The sequence below is a fragment of the Phocoena sinus genome, chromosome X (genome assembly GCF_008692025.1).
Source record: "Phocoena sinus isolate mPhoSin1 chromosome X, mPhoSin1.pri, whole genome shotgun sequence".
In the NCBI taxonomy this organism is placed as follows: domain Eukaryota; kingdom Metazoa; phylum Chordata; class Mammalia; order Artiodactyla; family Phocoenidae; genus Phocoena; species Phocoena sinus.
In genome coordinates, this window is record NC_045784.1 from 11,938,828 (window position 1) to 11,961,430 (window position 22,603).

Below are 22,603 nucleotides of genomic sequence, written 5' to 3' on the forward strand. Positions count from 1 at the left end.
GAATTCACAATAATGATAGTAAAGATGATTCAAAATCTTGGAAACAGAATAGAGAAAATACAAGAAACGTTTAACAAGGACCTACAAGAACCAAAGAGCAAACAAACAGTGATGAACAACACAAAAAATGAAATTTAAAACTCTCTAGAAGGGATCAATAGCAGAATAACTGAGGCAGAAGAACGGATAAGTGACCTGGAAGATGAACTAGTGGAAATAACTACCGCAGAGCAGAATAAAGAAAAAAGAATGAAAAGAATTGAGGACAGTCTCAGAGACCTCTGGGACAACATTAAACGCACCAACATTCAAATTATAGGGGTCCCAGAAGAAGAAGTGAAAAAGAAAGGGACTGAGAAAATATTTGAAGAGATTATAGTTGAAAACTTCCCTAACATGGGAAAGGAAATAGTTAATCAAGTCAAGGAAGCACAGAGAGTCCCATACAGGATAAATCCAAGGGGAAACACGCAAAGACACATATTAATCAAACTTTCAAAAATTAAATACAAAGAAAAAATATTAAAAGCAGCAAGGGAAAAATAACACACAAGGGAATCCCCATAAGGTTAAGAGCTGATCTTTCAGCAGAAACTCTGCAAGCCATAAGGGAGTGGCAGGACATATTTAAAGTGATGAAGGAGAAAAACCTACAACCAAGATTACTCTATCCAGCAACGATCTCAGTCAGACTTGATGGAGAAATTAAAACGTGTACAGACAAGCAAAAGCTAAGAGAATTCAGCACGACCAAACCAGCTTTACAACAAATGCTAAAGGACCTTCTCTAAGCAGGAAACACAAGAGAAGGAAAAGACCTACAATAGCAAACCCCAAACAATTAAGAAAATGGGAAAGGAACATACATATCGATAACTACCTTAAATGTAAATGGATTAAATGCTCCCACCAAAAGACACAGACTGGCTGAATGGGTACAAAAACAAGACCCATATATAGGCTGTCTACAAGAGACCCTCTTCAGACGTAGGGACACATACAGACTGAAAGTAAGGGGATGGAAAATGATATTCCATGCAAGTGGAAATCAAAAGAAAGCTGGAGCAGCAATTCTCATATCAGACAAAATAGACTTTAAAACAAAGATTATTACAAGAGGCAAAGAAGGACACTACATAATGATCGAGGGATCGATCCAAGAAGAAGATATAACAATTGTAAATATTTATGCACACAACATAGGAGCACCTCAATACATAAGGCAAATACTAACAGCCATAAAAGGGGAAATCGACAGTAGCACAATGATGGCAGGGGACTTTAACACCCCACTTTCACCAATGGACAGATCATCCAAAATGAAAATAAATAAGGAAACACAAGCTTTAAATGATACATTAAACAAGATAGACTTAATTGATATTTATAGGACATTCCATCCCCAAACAATAGAATACACATTCTTTTCCAGTGCTCATGGAACATTCTCCAGGATAGCTCATATCTTGGATCACAAATCAAGCCTTGGTAAATTTAAGAAAATTGAAATCGTATCAAGTATCTTTTCCAACCACAATGCTATGAGACTAGATATCAATTACAGGAAAAGATCTGTAAAAAATACAAACACATGGAGAGTAAACAATACACTAGTTAATAACGAAGTGATCACTGAAGAAATCAAAGAGGAAATAAAAAAATACCTTGATACAAATGACAACAAAAACACGATGACCCAAAACCTATGGGATGCAGCAAAAGCAGTTCTAAGAGGGAAGTTTATAGCAATACAATCCTACCTTAAGAAACAGGAAACATCTCAAATAAACAACCTAAACTTACACCTAAAGCAATTAGAGAAAGAAGGACAAAACAACCCCAAAGTTAGCAGAAGAAACCATAAAGATCAGATCAGAAATAAATGAAAAAGAAATGAAGGAAACGATAGCAAAGATCGATAAAACTAAAAGCTGGTTCTTTAGGAAGATAAAAAAAATTGATAAACCATTAGCCAGACTCATCAAGAAAAAAAGGGAGAAGACTCAAATTTCTAGAATTAGAAATGAAAAAGGAGAAGTAACAACTGACACTGCAGAAATACAAAGGCTCATGAGAGATTACTACAGGCAACTCTATGCCAATAAAATGGACAACCTGGAAAAAATGGACAAATCTTAGAAATGTACAACCTGCCGAGACTGAACCAGGAAGAAATAGAAAATATGAACAGACCAATCACAAGCACTGAAATTGAAACTGTGATTAAAAATCTTCCAACAAACAAAAGCCCAGGACCAGATGGCTTCACAGGCGAATTCTATCAAACATTTAGAGAAGAGGTAACACCTATCCTTCTGAAACTCTTCCAAAATATAGCAGAGGGAGGAACACTCCCAAACTCATTCTACGAGGCCACCATCACCCTGATTCCAAAACCAGACAAAGATGTCACAAAGAAAGAAAACTACAGGCCAATATCACTGATGAACATAGATGCAAAAATCCTCAACAAAATACTAGCAAACAGAATCCAACAGCACATTAAAAGGATCATACACCATGATCAAGTGGGGTTTATTCCAGGAATGCAAGGATTCTTCAATATACGCAAATCTATCAATGTGATAAACCATATTAACAAATTGAAGGAGAAAAACCATATGATCATCTCAATAGATGCAGAGAAAGCTTTCGACAAAATTCAACACCCATTTATGATAAAAACCCTCCAGAAAGTAGGCATAGAGGGAACTTTCCTCAACATAATAAAGGCCATATATGACAAGCCCACAGCAAACATCATCCTCAATGGTGAAAAACTGAAAGCATTTCCACTAAGATCAGGAACAAGACAAGGTTGCCCACTCTCACCACTCTTATTCAACATAGTTTTGGAAGTTTTAGCCACAGCAATCAGAGAAGAAAAGGAAATAAAAGGAATCCAAATCGGAAAAGAAGAAGTAAAGCTGTCACTGTTTGCAGATGACATGATACTATACATAGAGAATCCTAAAGATGCTACCAGAAAACTACTAGAGCTAATAAATGAATTTGGTAAAGTAGCAGGATACAAAATTAATGCACAGAAATCTCTGGCATTCCTATATACTAATGATGAAAAATCTGAAAGTGAAATCAAGAAAACACTCCCATTTACCATTGCAACAAAAAGAATAAAATATCTAGGAATAAACCTACCTAAGGAGACAAAAGACCTGTATGCAGAAAATTATAAGACACTGACGAAAGAAATTAAAGATGATACAAATAGATGGAGAGATATACCATGTTCTTGGATGGGAAGAATCAACATTGTGAAAATGACTCTACTACCCAAAGCAATCTACAGATTCAATGCAATCCCTATCAAACTACCACTGGCATTTTTCACAGAACTAGAACAAAAAATTTCGCAATTTGTATGGAAACACAAAAGACCCCGAATAGCCAAAGCCATCTTGAGAACGAAAAAAGGAGCTGGAGGAATAAGGCTCCCTGACTTCAGACTATACTACAAAGCAACAGTAATCAAGACAGTATGGTACTGGCACAAAAACAGAAAGATAGATCAGTGGAACAGGATAGAAAGCCCAGAGATAAACCCACGCACATATGGACACCTTATCTTTGATAAAGGAGGCAGGAATGTACAGTGGAGAAAGGACAGCCTCTTCAATAAATGGTGCTGGGAAAACTTGACAGGTACATGTAAAAGTATGAGATTAGATCACTCCCTAACACCATACACAAAAATAAGCTCAAAATGGATTAAAGACCTAAATGTAAGGCCAGAAACTATCAAACTCTTAGAAGAAAACATAGGAAGAACACTCTATGACATAAATCACAGCAAGATCCTTTCTGACCCACCTCCTAGAGTAATGGAAGTAAAAACAAAAATAAACAAATGGGACCTAATGAAACTTCACAGCTTTTGCACAGCAAAGGAAACCATAATCAAGACCAAAAGACAACCCTCAGAATGGGAGAAAACATTTGCAAATGAAGCAACTGACAAAGGATTAATTTCCAAAATTTACAAGCAGCTCATGCAGCTCAATAACAATAAAACAAACAACCCCATCCAAAAATGGGCAGAAGACCTAAACAGACATTTCTCCAAAGAAGATATACAGACTGCCAACAAACACATGAAAGAATGCTCAACATCATGAATCATTAGAGAAATGCAAATCAAAACTACAATGAGATATCATCTCACACCAGTCAGAATGGCCGTCATCAAAAAATCTAGAAACAATAAATGCTGGAGAGGGTGTGGAGAAAAGGGAACCCTCTTGCACTGCTGGTGGGAATGTGAATTGGTTCAGCCACTATGGAGAACAGTATGGAGGTTCCTTAAAAAACTACAAATAGAACTACCATATGACCCAGCAATCCCACTACTGGGCATATACCCTGAGAAAACTAAAATTCAACAAGAGTCATGTACCAAAATGTTCATTGCAGCTCTATTTACAATAGCCCGGAGATGGAAACAACCTAAGCGCCCATCATCGGATGAATGGATAAAGAAGATGTGGCACATATACACAATGGAATATTACTCAGCCTTAAAAAGAAATGAAATTGAGCTATTTGTAATGAGATGGATAGACCTAGAGTCTGTCATACAGAGTGAAGTAAGTCAGAAAGAAAAAGACAAATTCCGTATGCTAACACATATATATGGAATTTAAGGGAAAAAAATGTCATGAAGAACCTAGGGGTGGGCTTCCCTGGTGGCGCAGTGGTTGAGAGTCCGCCTGCCGATGCAGGGGACACGGGTTCGTGCCCCGGTCCGGGAAGATCCCACATGCCGCGGAACAGCTGGGCCAGTGAGCCATGGCCGCTGAGCCTGCGCGTCCGGAGCCTGTGCTCCGCAACGGGAGAGGCCACAACAGTGAGAGGCCTGCGTACCGCAAAAAAAAAAAAAAAAAAAAAAAAAAAAAAAAAAAAAAGAACCTAGGGGTAAGACAGGAATAAAGACGCAGACCTAGTGGAGAACGAACTTGAGGATATGGGGAGGGGGAAGGGTGAGTTTTGACAGGGCGAGAGAGAGTCATGGACATATACACACTAACAAACGTAGTAAGGTAGATAGCTAGGGGGAAGCAGCCGCAAGGCACAGGGATATTAGCTCGGGGCTTTGGGACAGCCTGGAGGGGTGGGAGGGGGAGAGTGGGAGGGAGGGAGACGCAAGAGGGAAGACATATGGGAACATATGTATATGTATAGCTGATTCACTTTGTTATAAAGCAGAAACTAACACACCATTGTAAAGCAATTATACCCCAATAAAGATGTTTAAAAATAAATAAATAAATAAAAATAAATAAAAAGTTTATAACCATGAAAAAAAAAAGATTAAATGAGTACCATTTTACATTTTGCTTACTCCATTAACATCAAATAAGTAGGTTCTAACCAAAACACAGCATAAAATTCCGTATCGTATGATTCACAGCTCTGGAAAAGAGAGAAAAGCCTCTTCAGAATATTTTTTAAGATTTTTGCATCTCCTAGTTTAAGCCTGAAGCCAATTTGTCGAATGAATGTAAACCATATATCTGCCAAATAACCTTTTTTAATGTTTTAACCTCTGCTTTAAACTTCTTATTTTCACCAATTTGCGTTTGCTTTTTTTCTTTTTTTTCTTCAGTATAGACTGAATGATTCAAGTAATGCATACTCTTCATAGATCACGAAGTAGAAGAATTAAAAATAACACCACAAGTTCATATTCATATAGTGCTTTCAACATATCAGCATGTTTTGATGTCTACAACAGCAACAGCATTCAATTCTAATAATTGTCCAAGGTGGCCAATCACAAAGGGTCAATAGATAAACAGACGCTCCATGAATCAGACATCTCACCCAAGCCACCTATCATATTCGAGGTTGAACATCTGGCATAATTTGCTTCCTAACTCCTCAGACTATATCCTTTCACTATATCCACACTGTCTAGGAAAATAAAAGCCTGGAAAGTAAAAAGTCATGGTACCACTGACCCACCCTCATGGATAACAAAATAAATTGGTAAAGGACAGCGTACAATAGAATATTTCTGTTGAACATGCCCAAGAGAGGTAGCTCAAATGGTGCATATAGTATTAAGAACATCTTCACTGACAGTAAATACCGTGTGTTATTGAATGGCCCAAAAGATACTGGAGTTGAATAAAAGACCGATGGAATTCATTTTAGAAGGTGTTTATTTCCATTTTTGAAGGAGGGGAAACGATCTTCACATCATCACACATGTCCCCACATAAGAAAAGATGGAATATTCCTATGTTGGTGCAAATGCATCTCAAAAAAAACAAGTAATATAGTTTCCCCCAAGCTGAGGGTAGTGTGTATTAGATGTTTTTAGACCACAAGTCAGCATTTAGAAAGTACATTATTACTTTGGCATAAATGATTCATAAATAGGTGAATGTGTCTTCAAAGAGAAGAGCAAAGCTCTGGGGTGGTCTTTGTGAAGTGTGTGCCATGCCAGCCTTTTTCTGGTAGGCCCTAGGGTTGGTCATGGAGTGGACAGCTCGGTCAGTCCTCACGCACACTGAAGCCTCATCAAAAGCTCCAGGTCCTCAAACATGATAGAATCAAGAGATAGGAGACCCTTCATATGCAAGGATTAGAGCTAACCAAGCCTTCATCACCTCAATGTATGATCACTTCTTAAGCTATCCCTGCTTTCTGAGGACAAAGATTTAGGGGCAGGGTACTGAGAAAGGCAGAAGAGATACAAGGAAGACAGTAGCGAGAAAGCTCCTTTCAAGGCATAAATCAGATCATGTCACTCTGCTTTAAACCTCCAGGGGCTTCCCATCTTACTCAGAGAATAAGCCAGAACCTTCACTGTGGCCACATGATCTGACCTTCCTCCCTCCACCCCACAACCCTCTCCCACCCAGCCCCACTCCCTCCAGGCAGACTGCCCAGTGCTTAAACATGCTAACCACACTTCTACCTCAGAGCCTTTGCACGTGCTATTTCTTCTGCCTGGCACCCTCTTTCCCTAGACCAGGAGTTGTCGCACTTTCTAAGGCCAGACAGTAAATTGGCTAGGCTTTGCACGCCATACCGCCTCTGCTGCAACTACTCGACTCTGCTCTTATGGTATGAAAACAGTTATAGACAATGTGTGCACAAATGGATGTGGCTGTGTTCCAACAAAACTTTATTTACAGAAGCAAGTGGCAGGCCAGATCTGTCCCGTGGGCCGTACTTTGCCAGCCCTTACTCTAGATACACTCAGGGCTTTAATTCACTGATTTAATCAACACATTCACTGATTGAATTCAGGTCTCTGCTCCAATGTCTTCTTATCAGAGAAGCTTTCTCTGACCATCCTATATAAACTAGTAGCCTCTAACCACTATAATCATTCCTGCCTTATATTTTACATAGCATTTGTCACTTTCCAAATGATGCTTTTATATACTTATTGCTTGTCTCTCTCTCTCTCTCTCTCTCTCTCTCTCTCTCTCTCTCTCTCTCTCTCTCCCCCATACTCCCACACACACACTTAAAGGACAGCTTCATGTAAGAAAGTAGAAACATAGGTTCAATGTTATATTCCCAAGGTCTAGATCTGTGCCGGGCACTTAGTAGGTGGTTAAATCAGTATGGTATTTCTTCAGTGAATATTGAATACTTATTAAGGACTTAATCGAGTGTTGCATGAGAGGCTCAGAGAACTAAGGAACCTATTACTAGCCAGTTAGATAAAAATTGCTGTGAAAACTTAAGCAGGTTTGGGGTCTGTAACAATGAAAGAATTGCACTAGATTAGGATTTTTCAAAGTGTGTTCTGAAAAACCCTAATTCTACAGATCCTTAAGGGTCTGGGACATTAGCAGTTCTGCCTGTATTAAGTTTTTGTAATAGTTTCCCATTGACCTTTTCCTTTCACTTTTTTATCAGAAGACATGGGCCTTCTAAGACATGGAGCTCTGAGAGGGGGTCTCCTGCATTTCAGATATATTTACATACTTTCCTTTATTCGCATCGTATAGTAGCAACTCAATTTCCTCTTGATCCTCAGGAACAATCACCCCAGCTAGCACATAACCCCCTTCTTTGCCTGTCAATTGCTGCAGGAGGAGCCCAGAGTGCCAGGTGACTGTCTCGACTTCCAGTGCCATTGCTGTGTCACTTGGAGGAAACAGAAGCAGAGATTCCAGAAAAGGCTATAGATTTGAGGCTTCCTAGCTAAAAACTCTTAAACCATAATTTTCAAATCATGACTCTCATACAAATATAAAATTAACACAAGTCAAAAATTGTATTTAACTTATTAGTTGATTTTAAAAAAACAGTAAAGTATTAAAACCAGCCCTAAGAGAATTTGAGAAGTTAGGTATTTATAAGCACTGTTAGAATAAAGTTTTCTGGCCTTAGAAACCAAACTGGTTGATGTCCAACAGGCCATAAGCAGTAACCTTTGGAGTTCTCTCTTCTTCAGACAGAAATTATTCAATTTCTACTGAACAAAATTCTGCACGTTCACCTCTGCCTCTACAGAGTGGTAAAATGGCCCAGATAATGCAATGTCAAGCCCAGCACCGCGCCGAAAGAACGCTTGTAACCCCCCCTTTTTTTTTTTGCCGATTTGCCTATTTCCAAGTTTCAGATAATTTTTCTGAAAGACAATTGCAGTTCAAACTTAAAGCTTAACTATTTTCTGACTATTAATACCATATCTTATCAGGACCAAAACACATAGCATTAGAGTGACATGCCTCATACCACACAGCATGTTAATGTAACTTTGGGCTGAGAAACCAAAACGCACTGAGTGCTATCCCAGTTCCTTTCTAAATACTCCCATCAGCTTTTGCCATGTATACCAGGTAGAAAAATTTAGAAAGGGAAGTTTTTCTCCTTCAAATTATTCTACCTCTATGTAGTTATTTGCCCATTCTTCTGGAAGGCAGGTGGCATCGTTGTAAAGGTATAGTTTGTGGAGTCAGATCTGAGTTTAAACTCTCCCTTGGTCTCATATTTACAGGCTGTCCTTGGGGAAAGCTTCAATGCCCCAGTACTGAAGATATTGTAAAATACATATAACAATAATATCTACCTTATACATTGCAGGTAAGGGCTAAATTGATTGGTACCCGAATAAACATGAGTTCTAACTTCCCTTCCTACCCACCTTTAATTAATAATGTTTTATTTCACTACAGACATCATTCAGAATCTATCACCTGTGAATGAAGTCCATTCTTGTGTGGTCTACTGTAACTCTTACAATTTTAAATTATCATCTAAACATCAAAAAGCCTGACTGAAAATGAAAAGACCCCATCTATAGACAGTCTGAATAAACTTCTTTGGTAAAAGGGGACAATAGAGTTTTTATTGTTTCACTTTGACCTAATACAGAAAGGAAAACATTTTCCGGATTTAAGTGTTGAAAATGCCTAAGTTGGCATACCAAGGCCAGTGGGAGGAATTAGGAGGACTTTTGCTGTATAGAACTAACATTTGTGCAGCACAAGGACAGTTTACAAACTGCTTTCACACAAATTCTGCCAGATCATCCTGTGATCACAGGAATGGTGGCCTCCGTCAGTTTATTCTCCTGTAAAATAGAGAAGAATGGTTTCCCATCAGAGACCCTAGCATGGAGTTAGCCTGTGGTACATGACAACCATCATCATCACTGCCATCAGCAGCAGCATCACCACCATCATTACCATCAACATCATCACCATCATCATTCTAGGGATAAGGAAAGTGAAACATAGTACAGTTAAGGGACTGATCCACTGTCACAGAGGCAGATCCATTCACCATGTCCTAGTGTGTGACTCTAGGCAATGTCTTCAGCCCATTTTTTTGATTGGGTTGTTTTTTTGATGTTGAGTTGTACGGGCTCTTTATACATTCTGGATATTAACCCCTTGTTGGTCACATCATTTGCAAATATTTTCTCCCATTCTGTAGATTGTCTTTTTGTTTCATTGATGGTTTCCTTTGCTGTGCAAAAGCATTTAAGTTTAATTAGGTCCCATTTGTTTATTTTTGCTTTTATTTCTTTTGCCTTAGGAGACAGCTCCAAAAAATATTGCTACGATTTATGTCAAAGAGTATTCTGCCTATGTTCTCTTCTAGGAGTTTTATTATTTCCAGTCTTACATTTAGGTCTTTGATCCATTTTGAGTTTATTTTTGTATATGGTGTGAGAGAATGTTCTAATTTCATTCTTTTTCATGCAGCTGTCTGGTTTTCCCAGCACCACTGACTGAAGAAATTGTTTTTTCTCCATTGTGTATTCTCGCCTCCTTTGTAGTAGATTAACTGACCATAGGTGCCTGGGTTTATTTCTGGGCTCTCTATTCTGTTCCACTGATCTATATGCCTGTTTTTGTGTCAGTACCATACTGTTTTGATTACTGTAGCTTTGTAGTACAATCTGAAGTCAGGAAGAGTGATACCTCCAGCTTTCTTCTTTTTCCGCAAGATTGCTTTGGCAAGTTAGGGTCTTTTGTGGTTCCATATACATTTTAGAATTATTTGTTCTAGTTCTGTGAAAAATGTCATGGGTATTTTGATAGGGATTGCATTAAATCTGTAGATTGCTTTGGGTAGTATGGCCATTTTAGCAATATTAATTCTTCCAATCCAAGAGCATGGGATGTCTTTCCATTTCTTTGTATCATCTTCAATTTCCTTCATCAATGTTTTACAGTTTTCAGAGTATAGGTCAGTATGACTTCATCTTAACTAATTATAACTACAAAGATCCAGTTTTCAAATAAGGTCACAATCTGAGGTTCTAAGTGGACATGAATTTTGGGGGAACACTATTCAATCCAGTACACGCACCAATTGTGTTTAATTTTTTACAGTCCTCTAGGCACGTAGCCCAGTGTAAGGTACATACAGATTCAGCCAGATATAGCTTAGTGGTTGGGCATGCAGGTGCTGGAGTGAGACTGCCTGGGATCAAATCTTTGTTCTGCCTTTACTAGCTGTGAGCCTTTGGGAAAACGTTCCAAACTTTCCATGCATTGGAGTCCTAACGTGAAAAGAGTAGTGATTTCACAGAGTTCTAATGAGATTTAAATCTGTCAATTCATGTCAAGTGTTTGGAACAACCATTAGCCTGTAACAAGTGTTCAGCAAATAGTATTAGCATTATTTTTAGAGGAAAAAACATAATATTTTTAAAATAAAATAATGAAATCAAGGAGTGTCAGAAAGCACTGAAAACAGCTTATGTTCAAGCTGTTGACATTATAAAATATTTTCACCTCAGCCCTTTGTCTGTGCACAGTCTTTTTAGAGCATGAATGAACATTCAATTTAAAAGAGAGAAGGGCTGTAGGAGAAAAGAAAGTGAAAAGGAAAAGCTTGCTTTTCCTTCTCCCTCAGGGGGAAAATTCAACAGAGCCATGGAGAAGCAGTATGACTTCTAAGAGACCAATGCTAGGAAAATGGAATGCTTTTCTGAAAGAAAGGAGATTAATACCTGGAGGGTCTAAAATGTAATTATGGTATTGATTTCAGGAAAGCCTTGGATGGATCTTTTTTTTTTTTCGTTTTTGCTCTCCAGTGTCATTAAAATGGGCTCACATGTAAGGGTCTGCAGACTGTAAATATCGGAACAGCACACATCAACACAGGTAAAAAAAAGTCCTGTTAGTGGATCCTGGGAGGTATCAAAGTGACATTCAATACATGGTGCTCCCATTGGTTCCCTCTTACCAGGAATTTTCTAAATGGCTTTACCGACTGGTTTAACAAGCTGTTAATGAAGCGGTAAGGCAACACCGGGCTGCAAATCAACCTGAAGTTACCGTGACCTAGATCCATCCAGCCTGTGTGTTGACTGTGGGTGAGAACCCTAAACCCACATAGCACAGGGAGATCAGCTTGGTGCTTTGTGACCACCTAGGGGGGTGGGATAGGGAAGGTGGGAGGGAGACGCAAGAGGCAGGAGATATGGGGACATATGTATATGTATAGCTGATTCACTTTGTTATACAGCAGAAACTAACACACCATTGTAAAGCAATTATACTCCAATAAAGACGTTAAAATTTTTTTTTTAATTTAAAAATTAAAAAAAAAAGAATTAAGGCTGACTTACAACTTTCCTTTCTAGCCCCACTGAGGAGATGACCTTTTCTTGATTCCAGCTATACCTTCACAGCTTCTTTGCTTTCCTAGCTGTTCGGAATCCAACAACGACAGTCACCTTTCCCATTTGGTTGACCAAACACATAATCCAATGTTTTGCTGGGAGCCTCTGGTCACCTCTAAACCCAATAAAAGCCTGCAGACCGATGACTGAGGACTCTGGATTTTTAAGAAAGTCAACTCATTATGAATATACTAGGGGTACTTTGGGGCAGTTGGTGGGCAAATTGGAGATGTACTTGACGTCTTTTGGGGATCTGACTCTATGGTTATATTTTTACCAAATCATTCGGTGAAAACTCTTAGTGTGCTACATCCTCCTTCATAGAGAAAGTACGCCAGCTGCAGATAGTTTAAAATGGCTGGATCTTATTCTGGAATGGGAATGAGAAATGAGGCTGGAGAGAAAAGCAGGGATGAAAAATATGAAGTCGCATGCCTGGCTAAGGACCTTGGGATTTCTCTTATAAGTAATGGTATGCCATTATAAGGTTTTAAGCAGGGGAGGAACAAGACTGATTTTGCATTTCAGAACATAATTTTGGTGGCAGAGTATAAAGGAGATCAGACAAAGATGAAAGAGGGGTGATCTCTAAAGTTTTGAAATTAAATATTCCTGTTGTAACCTGACAAGATCCATCTACTGCTGAACATAACCTAAGCAAAGGAGGAAAACTTCTGGCCTGAACAAAGACAGAAACAAAATGGACCCTAGAAACGTGGATAAATTTTTTTACTAGTTTCACCATGTTATCAGCTAAAAATTCAGCAACATTCCACTTCCACTTACAATCAAGACTTAAACATGGTATGCAAAACAATACGGTATTATCATTCTGTGGTTAAGAACTCAGGGTTTAGCATCGGATAGGACTGGGTTCAAGTCTCAAATGTGTCACTCTCTGTCCCTATTTGTTCCTGTTCCTTTGATAGGTTGCTTAATCTCTTACATTCTTAGTTCGCCCATCTATGATGGCAATAATGATGGCAACACCTGATTTGCAACGCCACTGTGAGATTCATGCACGTAAAGTGTTAGAACCTACAATACAGGGTTTTGTCTCAAGGGTCTTGTCTCCCTAACTCGGGGCTATCTTTACACGTGGAGGGAACTCACTAGGGTATTTCTTCTGGCCTCTCTCAGTCTCTCCCTGGAAAGGAAAAGTGACTGAATGTGATTGTGCAGTTTGAAAGTGTTTTCCTGCCCCCTCCTCTCTCCTTTCTCTTGGGGGGCCACCAATTTTCCAAAATTACATGTTGTGCTCTGGTCTTGCCATGTACTTTCAACCTAATAGAAATGTTTCCCATAAAGGAAATGTTTTCAACATTTCCCTTCAGGGAAAGCCCACGGTTCTCCAGTATTAAGTATGACTCAACAGATAAGTCTAAATAATTCTACAGAGCAGAATTTTATTTTACTTTATTTTAAGTTTATTTCCAGTTTACGATTCTGGCCTGAACCATCTTTTTTTTTTTTTTAACATCTTTATTGGAGTATAATTGCTTTAAAATGGTGTGTTAGTTTCTGCTTTATAACAAAGTGAATCAGTTATACATATACATATGTCCCCATATCTCTTCCCTCTTACGTCTCCCTCCCTCCCACCCTCCCTATCCCACCCCTCTAGGTGGTAACAAAGCACCGAGCTGATCTCCCTGTGCTATGTGGCTGCTTCCCACTAGCTATCTATTTTACATTTGGTAGTGTATATATGTCCATGCCGCTCTCTCACTTTGTCCCAGCTTACCCTTCCCCCTCCCCGTGTCCTCAAGTCTATTCTACAGAGCAGAATTTTAGAGCCTGCTCGCCCACAGATTTAAACCACATTTTCCAATGTCAGCACTATTTACAGTAAAAGTGACACAGGTATATACCACACAGAATGTATCTTTGGTTAATGTTTTCTCAGGAAAATGTCTCTTGGTTTTTAATATCCAAACTTCACCTGAATACTTTTCAGGGGAATGAGGGTTTTATTTAAAAAATTACATTTATGCCTTAAAAGATCAATACAACCTTTTAAACAAAAGAGCATGCAGGGAATGTCTCAAGTTTCACTCCTAATACAATTGGCATTTAGAATAAATCAAGTCTGGATGGATCAGAAGCACGCAAAGATACTGTGAAGTTCTCCAGAGCGTCAACAGAGGGGATTTGTGGCTAGGATGTCGCTGGCACTAAGAATGACGTGACTATAGATGAAGCAACTGCTTGTCAACAGCCATATTAATTATTTGGTGTCAAGTAAGCCATGTTTTAAGCATTTTACCTCATGATATGACAGTCTGTTGTTTACATAAGGGCATTTTAATGTGCTTTAGTTGGTTGGGGGTGTGGGTTGATTTGTAATGCGTAGTACTTTTTCCCATTTAAAATAACTGGAAAAGGTCTCCTGTAGAATTTTTGTGCAGAACATCTAATTTCATTAACAGAAAACCAGCATTAAGCAAGAGATGTCTGCATTTGGGCCTCCTATCTGCCTCACCTATCTGTCTGATTTTTCAATTAGTTCACAATTCAATGGAAAAAGCAGATGGCTATTTGCTGGTCTCCACTAATAAATAAAATATGGCAAAAGGGACAGGATGTCACTTCTGGGACCAGGTTACAAAAGACTGTGATTTCTGTCTTGCTCTCTCTGGTTCTTATTGCTTGCTTGTTCTGAAGAAGCAAGCCACCACGTTTTGAACGGCCCTATGGAGAGGACGATGTAGCAAGGAACTGAGGGCGGCCACTGGCCAACAACCAGTGAGAAACTCAGGCCCTTCAGACCTATGAGGCCTATGAGAAACTGAAGGCTGCCAACGATCAGATAAATGGCCTTGGAAACAAATCCTCCACCAGTTGAGCCTTGAGTTGATTGCAGTCCTGGCCAGCACTTTGATTCCAGCCTCGTAAGAGACTCTGAGCCAGGGGACCCAGCTGAGCCCTGCACAGATTCCTCGCCCACACAAACTGTGCAATGATACATGTTAATTGTAGTAAGCTGCTACATTCTAAGGCAATTTGTTGTGCATCGATAGATAACTAGCACATTCAGTAAATGTATGCTGAAGAAAGGATAAATGCATGACAATTTATTCCCTAAAGAGCTCAACTGATTAGGATCCTTAGGTACTTACTGCTAGGAAATAGACCAAGACTTTCTGAGTCTGCTCTGGTGTTGATGGAAAACTAAATAGGGCATGAGCCCCAAACTTGGCTGGATCCCATCCGTGTAAATCAAGCCTAAATTTAGAGAATTTCTGGCTGGAAAGGAACTTTGAGGTCATCAGCCAAATGCCCTTATTTTATAGAAATGGAAACTGAGACTCAGAAGCACTAAGTGACTTGTCCAGGGCCACAGGGCCCTTGGAAGTGTCAGGCTAGATCCAGGACTTCTGGTTCCCTCTTCAGGGCTCTTCTGCAGCATCCCATGGCAGTGTTTAGAGGACAGGAATATCAGAAAGGCTGGGGAAACCCTGACTATAGAAAGTAAGGCTCGGGAATTCCCTGGCGGTCCAGTGGTTAGGACTCGTGCTTTCACTGCCGAGGGCCTGGGTTCGATCCCTGGTTGGGGAACTAAGATCCCTCAAGCCGTGCAGTGTGGCCAAAAAAAAGAAAGGGAAAGAAAAAGAAACTATGGCTCAAGCAGGGCTTGGAAGAGTGGGTAGGATGAGGGAAGGCATTACATACACAGGATGCATGACAGAAAAACAGTGATGGGACTGTACCTCATGAGAATCAAAATCTCCATGGTTTCGTCAATTATCTTTTTCTTTTTAACTTTTTTTAAAATTTATTTATTTATTTATTTTTGGCTGTGCTGGGTCTTCGTTGCTGCGCATGGCCTTTCTCTAGTTGCAGCGAGCAGGGGCCACTCTTCGCTGCGGTGTGCGGGCTTCTCATTGCAGTGGCTTCTCTTGTTGTGGAGCACGGGCTCTAGGTGCGTGGGCTTCAGTAGTTGTGGCGTTCGGCCTCAGTAGTTGTGGCTCGTGGGCTCTAGAGCACAGGCTCAGTAGTTGTGGTGCACGGGGCTTAGTTGCTCCGCGGCATGTGGGATCTTTCCAGACCAGGGCTCGAACCCGTGTCCCCTGCATTGGCAGGCGGATACTTAACCAGTGTGCCACCATGGAAGTCCCTGGTCAATTATCTTGAGGCTCATATGAAAGGTAAGGGTGGGGAGGCCTTGCAAAGAAATGGTACCTACAAGGAGGAGAAGTCAGCAGAGAAGAAAGGACAAATCTTGGTGGACAGGCAAACCAAGGAAGGAATATTTGCATGAGACTTTATGGCAGGCAGCCAGAGTGACTCTGGAAGTAAGAAAAATGGGTAGGCAGGGGAGGAGGAACTAGATGAAGGCAGTCAAAAGGTACAAACTTCCAGTTATAAGATAAATAAGTACTAGGGATGTAATGTACAATGTGATAAATATAATTAACACTGCTGTTATATACAGAAGTTGTTATGAGTAAATTCTAAGAGTTTTCATCACAAGGAAAAAATTTCTTTTCTATTTCTTTAACTTTGTATGGGATGATGGGTGTTCACTAAACTTGTAATCATTTCATGATGTAAGTTAAATCATTATGCTGTACACTTTAAACCTATATGGTGCTGTATGTCACCTATATCTCAATAAAACTGGGAGGAAAAAAAGAAAAATGGCCAGGCAGGAAGAGATAGTGAGCATCAGAATTTGGGAAACTTGCTAGTTTCCCAGTCTTGAAGTAGAAGGAAAGAGGAAGGGCTTACACCTATAGATATAGGGCTCATATCTGTGCTTAGAATGTGCCAAAACCCTCACCTGGATCTTGTGGCAATTGTGTCATCATTGTATGACCACATCAGCTGCTAGATATGGTTATGTAGTGACCCACCTACCCCGCTGTACAACACAGTCCTGCGATAGGCTGACAAGGCTTTGGGAACTAACATGTAAAATTAGCCCACAAGAAGCCCACTTTAAAGAAATTAAGAAATTGATTTCTTCAAATTACTAATTCTTCAGAGCCAGATTGAACAACCTCACATGTAACAGCTGATCATAAAGAGGTTTGGTAGATTCTGCCATAATTCCCTGACTCCTGACACAGACACGGGGGCATCACAGAGGAGCCAAAAGGACAGCTGACTGAAGTCACTAGTCTGGTTTCTAGTTCAGCGTGACTGAACCTCTCTGCACTTCATTTTCTTCAACTGCGCAGTGGAGATAATAAAAGCTGCCTGTCTTATGTCACAGGGCTTCTGTGAGGGCTGAAGTTTGAAAAGCATAAAAGAGCTGTACAAATTCATGGCTATATACAAAAAGTTCCACTAAGTTTTCCATTGTTGCCACGAAAAGGCCTTTTTTTCATTCTGTACTGGCTTTCTTCACAAAGAACAAAGAGCTTCAGAGGCTAAATTACATTAAATTACATTACATTGTCACAGCACACGCAATAAATAATGGGGCTTAAGATGATTCACAAAGATAATCAGATCAGGGTCCTGCAAGAGCAGAGCATTTACTTCCTATGATTCTGGCCGGTAAAAAAAATCAGGGAATTAAGTCTTCAGGGTTTCAGCCATGGAAAAGGTACCAGAATCCAAATGAGGGAAGCAGGAGGAAATGGTGAGATGAGCCTGGAGGTTCACCACGTGTATTAGTTAAGGTAACAGCAGCTGCTGTAACATACAAGCCCCCAAATCTCAGAGGCTTGACACAACAGAAGTTTATCGTTCTTCACTCCTGCAAAGTCCAAATGGGCGTGGGTTTTTTTAATATTTATTTATTTGGCTGGGCCAGGTCTTAGTTGCGTCACGTGGGATCTTTTTTCTTTTTTTTTTGGCTGGGTCTGCATTGTGGCACACGGGCTCTTTGTTGCAGTGTGCGGGCTTCTCTAGTTGCGGCACGCAGGCTCCAGAACACAAGGGCTCAGTAGTTGCGGTGTGAGGGCTCTCTAGTTGTGGCACATGGGCTCAGTAGTTGCGGCATGTGGGCTTAGTTGCCCCGAGGCACGTGGGATCTTAGTTCCCTGACCAGGGATGGAACCCACGTCCCCTGCATTGGAAGGCAGATTGTCAACCACTGGACGACCAGGGAAGTCCCCCAAGTGGGCGTTTCTGATTGGCAGGTAGCTTTCCTCTCTTCCAAGCTGTGATTTGGGATTCAGGCTCCCTTGATGGCTTCAGCATCACCATGGACTTAAAGGTCCATACTGAATTCTCGGGGTCTGTCTGGTATGCAGAAAAAGATAGGGAGGAGGAGGAACACCTGCTTTCAACTATTTCTGCCTGGAGATGACGACACATCACTATCACTATTCCTGTAGTGAGAACTTGTCACGTGGTCCCACTAGATACAAGCAGGATAGGAAACATAGCTCCTGGTTTGCCAGCAGCAACTTGACACTACAATAGGGGAGCTCAAATTTGGGGGAAACAGGTAATATCTTTGTCTCACCTGGGAACAGAGAGAACACAGATCTTAACATTTTGCATCCTTTTCTTTTCCCAGCATTTCTAGGCAATACACACATCAAAGGTTTTTATAGCTAGAAATGTTTATAGCTAGAAATGTTACCAATAAAATAAATAGCATTGCTTGGAAAGGCACTACCATTTATCCTTAAATCATATGAAAATAGTCTGGCATGGTTCTAAATCTGAGATCAGAAACTTATGGGAGGGCATCATTTAAAACAACGACAACAACAACAGGCTCTGAAGTCAGGTCAGGCTGGGTTCTAATCTCTGCTCCAGTCCAAATAATAAGGGACTTGCACAATTTATTTAGCGCTTCGAAACCTCAGTGTCTTCAGCAGCAGCATAAGCTCAAGAATAAGATCCTGAAAGGATTTTGTGAAGACTCACTGAGATAGCATGGCAAGTGCTTGGGCCAAAAAAGGCATGTGCAAAATAATGCCCTCACAGCATCTACCGAAGCTGAGCACACACATCTCCTAGGGTCCAGCAATTTCACTCCCAGATATATAGCCAACACATACACATGTTTATCAAAAGTCAAGTACCAGAACATTCAAAGCAGCACTGTTCAAAATAGCTGTAACACAAAAACAACACATACGCCCACCAAGAATAGAATGGACAGACAGGTTGTGGTATATCTTACATGCGATACTACACAGCAACGAAAATGAACAAACTACAACTACATGTACCAAGGTGGATGAATCTCACACATGCTGAGTGAAAGATACGAGAGAGTGCCTACTGTGTGATTCCATTAATGTAAAGTTCCAAACAGACAAAATTAATATGCTGTTAGAAGTCAGAATGATGGTTACCCTTGGAGGAAACTACTGAATGGGAAGAGAGTGAGAATGGCTCGTGGGATGCAGGTAATGTTCTCTTCGGGAATGGGGGTGGGTGGCTGGTGACAAAGTGCATTCAGTGTGAAAATTCATTAAGCTGTACTTACATCAATACAAAGTTGTTGTTGTTTTTTTAATAGCATCCTTCCTCTGAGGGACTCCCGAAGTGCTTAAATATTGCTCACGAGTGGCACCAGCCTTTGAAGGGGTGAGGGGCAGTAAAAAGGGGCAGGAGGAAAGAAATGTGAAAGTAAGTCATTAAGAGGGAGGAGAGGTGGCGAGGATGCATCATAAAGCTGCAGGGTACCAAGAGCCAGAGATAGCCAGCACTTTTCTAAAAAATGCCATTTTGTGTTATGTATCCCAAATCCCTGACAATAACAAAAGGGTCCAGGACACTTTTCCACAGTGACACTGGCATTCTTATTTGGGCTAAGTTTTAATGCTGCTAAAAATACAAGTCTTACCTATGGGCAAGTCACTACATGTCTTCCAGATTATAAGGTGTCTTTCTGTTCCATATGCCACCCTGTCATTTCTGTCACTGTGATTCTTCGCTCCTGTGTCATTTTGGGGAGCTAGGGTTATATGTATGTGTGTACATTGAGGGGGAGGGGAGGGTGTCAATCCTTGCTAATCCCAGGCCTTGCAATCTGTATCACTTACCCTGATCACCAATGAGGGCCTCCAATGTCATGACTGTGCAAAAATCATTCTCTGCTAATATCACCCCCAGACAGCCTAGCTTCTACAGGGGCAGCCATGTAATAACCCAAGCCTATGCCCACTATACTTCTACTATGTAATGAGGCACCCATCTACAGCCATAAATATATGGCATGTGTAGCTACCACATAGTAACCAAGGGTCACTAAGATTACAACACTAGAAGTCACTGATCAACACATTTGATTTCATTTTATAAGTATTTTATAAATGTTAGCAACATTAAGAACCTTGAGAGATCACCTTCCCATGTAATCTAGAAAGCAAACTGAGGCCAAGAGAGTTGAATAACTTGCTTTAAAACTTAAAGATAGTTGTAGCAGAACCAAGACAAAAATCCAGATGTTCTGCTCCCTCTCCACCAGCCTCTTCACTACCCCTTAAAGGGCTTCTGTTGATCTCCAAGTGTCTTGGGCATAAAATGAACATGATTCTAGCATCCTCCATTTCCCATTTCAATCATAAGCCCCTAGATCTGATGTGTACATAAATACGTTTCTTGGCTTTTGCCTAAAACATATGTGTTGAGATAGTGTTGTTAGAGGGTTTCTGAAGAAAGCTACATCAGTTAATATTTTATTTCCTCAATTGTTGAGTTTTTCCTTTTTACATTTTTGAAGTATTTTTAAACTTAAAGATACAAGAATAGTATAAAGAACCTCTATATAACTTTACCCAGACTGATCAATTTTTAACTTTTGCCACAGCTGCTTTATAATTCTGTCTCCCTCCCACCTTCCTCCCCCTGTCCGTCCTCCTTGCCTCTGTCCCTCTCTCCCTCTTTCCCTCTCTCTCCCCCTCCCTCCCTCCCTTCCTCCTCTCTCACACACACATTACTATTATTATTTATTCTTTGAGAGAGAATATCATTCTTGTTATTTTTCTCTGAGAGTAGGTTGCATAAATCGTGTCACTTTACCTCATAACACTTCAGTGCGTATTTCCTAATAGCAAAGATATTTTCTTACATAGTCACAACATAATTACCAACTTTAAGAAAATTAATATCGTCACAATACTATTATCTATTCTATTGCCCGTATTCCAATGTTTTTCAGTTTTTCCCATCAATGTGTTTTAGAGCATTTGCCCCACTCAGTCCAAGACCCAATCCACTATGACGTGTTACATTTGATTTTCATGCCTCTTTACTCTTCTCCAATCCAGAACAGTACTTTTCTTTCATGATATTGACATTTTTGAAAAATGTAGGTTTTTTTGGTAATAGAACATTCTTTGACTTAGGTTGTACCAGTTAGTTTTTGCTATATAATAATAAACCATCCCTAAACTTAGAAGCTTAAAACAAAAGTTTATTATAAGAAAAATGTATCATTTCTCACAATTCAGCAGGACAGCTAGACAATTCTTCTGCTTTGCACCAGCTTGGCTGGGGCTGGATGGCCCAGGATGCCCTCTCTCACCTGTCTGGCAGTTGGCTGAATACGAGCTGGGGTGATGAGGATGACTTAACTATGTGTCTGTCATCATCTAGCAGGTTAACCCGGGCTCATTCATGTGATGGTGCCCACAGTTCCGAAGCTCAGCAAGAGAGTAAACCCCAACGCACAAATGCTTTCCAAACCTTCTCTCACATCATGGCTGTGAATGTCCCACTGGCCAAAGAAGTCGCGAGGCCAGCCTGGAGTCGGTGTGGGAGAGCACTCCCCTAGATCATGGACAGAAGAAGCAGAACTGTGGCCATTTTCACAATCTACCACAGCAGCCAAATGCAGGGGATAAAATTGTTGTTGCTGTTTTTAAGGAATAAAATATGCTATTAATGGAAGAAATGAGAAGACAAGCTAAAAGCCTCCAAAATAGGGAGGTACGAACACTTAAATTTATAATCTTGAAAGAATCTGAAATGAAGATGCTACACCAGTGAGGGAAAAGGGCCTATAACCCAAGCTGACTGGGAAAGGGTCTGTCACCTGGCTTCTTTTTATTGGTCAAAGGGGTCACATTTAAAAGCCTATAAATGAACTGGAATGATCACCCTCTGAAGCTATAATGCACTTAACACAAACAACTGAACGACAGAGAGAGCTCTGTGCAGAGTAATAGGTTCCTATTACAAGAAAAGCAACAAGGAGAGAATGTTGATAAAGGGAAACTGACACTCCCCCTCCCTGGGGGGCAACACGAGGGAGTCCTGGGACTGCGGGAACAGCGGCAGCCGTAGCTCCTCTATTACCGCTGAGTGCAGCTAGGCAGCAGTGGAGGCCCTGGAATACCAAGTTGACCCTTTTTTTTTTTTTAAGAAAATACTGAAATCTAGACTTAAGTGTGAAATTTCCAGACTTCTAAATTTGGTTTAAGTATTTTTAAGAGCCCATTTTCAGGCTGAGTTAGATCCAGAGGCCATATTTGAAATTTGAAAACTTGACTTTTCTCATCTAAAATCAAAAAAATCAAACTAGGGACTTCCCTGGTGGCACAGTGGTTAAGAATC